This window comes from Hoplias malabaricus, unplaced genomic scaffold (genome assembly GCF_029633855.1).
Source record: "Hoplias malabaricus isolate fHopMal1 unplaced genomic scaffold, fHopMal1.hap1 scaffold_376, whole genome shotgun sequence".
Taxonomy (NCBI): Eukaryota; Metazoa; Chordata; class Actinopteri; order Characiformes; family Erythrinidae; genus Hoplias; species Hoplias malabaricus.
In genome coordinates, this window is record NW_027101239.1 from 14,978 (window position 1) to 17,500 (window position 2,523).

General features: G+C 64.1%; 1 non-coding gene and 1 pseudogene across 1 annotated transcript; both read left to right on the forward strand.

Annotated features, from left to right (window-relative positions):
• Positions 1-326: 326 nt before the first annotated feature.
• Positions 327-480, forward strand: LOC136685444 (5.8S ribosomal RNA). The gene has a single exon (XR_010800175.1). It is a non-coding gene; the product is annotated as a 5.8S ribosomal RNA (ribosomal RNA).
• Positions 481-896: 416 nt separating this feature from the next.
• Positions 897-2,523, forward strand: part of LOC136685445 (28S ribosomal RNA) — a 4,635-nt pseudogene continuing 3,008 nt past the window's right edge.

The following is a 2,523-nucleotide window of genomic DNA, read 5'->3' on the forward strand; positions in this document are numbered from 1 at the left end:
GGGGTGGAGAGCTTGGCTTTGAGCGCACGCCTGAATGCCTTAGACCGGGACCCGTAACGCAGCGAACCAAACCCCTGGGCCTCGCCGGGAACGGCGGGTGCCTAGACCCCGGTCTCCTAAACCACGTAAGTCTCGGGCACCTACTCGGGCGATCGTCCCCCGGGCCGTAACTCCTCGGTCCGGTGGTGACGCCCAGGTTCAATGACCTTTCCCCCCCTGCACGGGGGTGGAAGGCACCCGGCTTGAAATATATTGGCAAAAATTGTCTCTTGTTCGAATGGCTTCCTTCGCCCGGCCTGTAACGGGCCGGGCACAAACCCGAATACGACTCTTAGCGGTGGATCACTCGGCTCGTGCTTCGATGAAGAACGCAGCCATCTGCGTTAACTAATGTGAATTGCAGGACACAGATCATCGAAATTTCGAACGCATATTGCGGCCGCGGGGGTCCATCCCGCGGCCACGCCTGTCTGAGGGTCGCTTTACCCATCGATCGGTCTCCGCGCCCCCGCTGAGAGAGAGAGACCGCGGCTGGAAGCTCGCAGGGCCTGAAAACGGCCCTTCGTCTTCCCAAACGAAGACTCGGTTCCGAGCCAGTCCACGCGGCCCGTGTTGCGAGAGAGCTCCGTACAGGGAACGGAGGGAGAGCCGAGTAGGTCCGGGTCCACGTCCGTTACGGTCTCTCCCCGAGTCCCGAGCGGGGCTCCGCGCAGTCGGACGCGGGGGTGGCGAGTGCCGATTAAACCCAGCGAGCGGGCGAGTGAGCGGGCGGGCGAGCGGCCGGGGTGGGGGGGAAGGTGTCGCGGAGTTCGGTCTCGTGCCGGGCTCTCGCCCCTCGCCCCTAGCCTTCGGCCCTCCGCCTCCGCCCTCGCCCCCGCATAAGAAACCTCTGTGTGCGGCCTCAGATCAGACGAGACGACCAGCTGAACTTAAGCATATCAGTAAGCGGAGGAAAAGAAACTAACAAGGATTCCCTTAGTAGCGGCGAGCGAACAGGGAAGAGCCCAGCGCTGAATCCCACTTTCCCCTGACCGGGGTTGGCCGGGAAATGTAGCGTACGGAAGTCCGTAAGATCCGTCTCGGTGCGGACGCGGGACCAAGTCCTCGCGAACGTGGCTTCTTCCCATAGACGGTGAAAGCCCGGTAGCGAGTCCCGCGTTCCCGCCCGGGTAGGTCGGGCTTCTCGGAGTCGGGTTGCTTGGGAATGCAGCCCAAAGCGGGTGGTAAACTCCATCTAAGGCTAAATACCGGCACGAGACCGATAGCGAACCGAGTACCGTGAGGGAAAGTTGAAACAGGACTTTGAAGAGAGAGTTCAACAGAGCGTGAAACCGTTGAGAGGTAAACGTACGGGGACCGAGAAGACTGCCCCGGGGGATTCAGCCGGGCGGACGGCCCCGCGCTCGTCGGGTTCCGCGGTCGGGGGTGCGAGCGTATCCGGGCGAGAGGGGTGGGGTGCCGACTCCACCGCTCCCCGCTTCGGCTCTGCGCTTCGCCTCTGGACTTCGGGCCTGTCGGGCGTACGGAGGTCCGGCCCCGCCCGGTGTACTTTCCCCGCGTGGTGGTGAGTCGCGACCGGCTCCGGTTAGGCTTGGAAGGGCCCGAGGGTGAAGGTAGGTCCGTCCGGAGAAGGGAGTCCCCACGCGGCCCCCGGACACGGGCGTTCCGCTACAGCCCCTCGCTCCGACTTCGCCGATAACGCCGGGGCCGTGGAGCAATGTCCTTTCCGCGTTCTCCCCTCCTCCGGGATGGGGATGGGGGCCCCCCCCGATCGTTCGGTCGAAGCGGGCCGGCTGGGCTGTCCTCAGCCCCGGGCTAGGCCCGCTACGGCGATGCGGGGGGCGATCCAGGCCCACAGCACCCGAACGCCTAAGGTCAGCGGCTAAGTTCGGACCCCGAACGACCCGTCTTGAAACACGGACCAAGGAGTCTAACGCGTATGCGAGTCGAAGGGACCAGAACCCCCGGAGGCGCAACGAAGGTGAAGGCCGGCGCGCGTCGGCTGAGGTGGGATCCGTCCTAACCCTCCGAGGGGGCGGGCGGCGCACCACCGGCCTGCTCTTCCCACGTGCGGAGAGCGGAGCCAGAGCATACGCGGTGGTACCCGAAAGATGGTGAACTATGCCTGGGCAGGGCGAAGCCAGGGGAAACCCTGAGTGGAGGCCCGCAGCGGTCCTGACGTGCAAATCGGTCGTCCGACCTGGGTATAGGGGCGAAAGACTAATCGAACCATCTAGTAGCTGGTTCCCTCCGAAGTTTCCCTCAGGATAGCCGGCGCCGAAACTTCAAGTTTTATCCGGTAAAGAAATGACTGGAGGCCGCGGGGCCGAAACGGGCCTCGCCCTACTCTCAAACTTTAAATGGGTAAGAGGCCCGGCTCGCAGGCTTGGAGCCGGGCATGGAATTGACGGTGCCGAGTGGGCCACTTTTGGTAAGCAGAACTGGTGCTGCGGGATGAACCGAACGCGCGGGTTAAGGCGCCCGACGCAGACGCTCATCAGACCCCAAGAAAGGTGTCGGTTG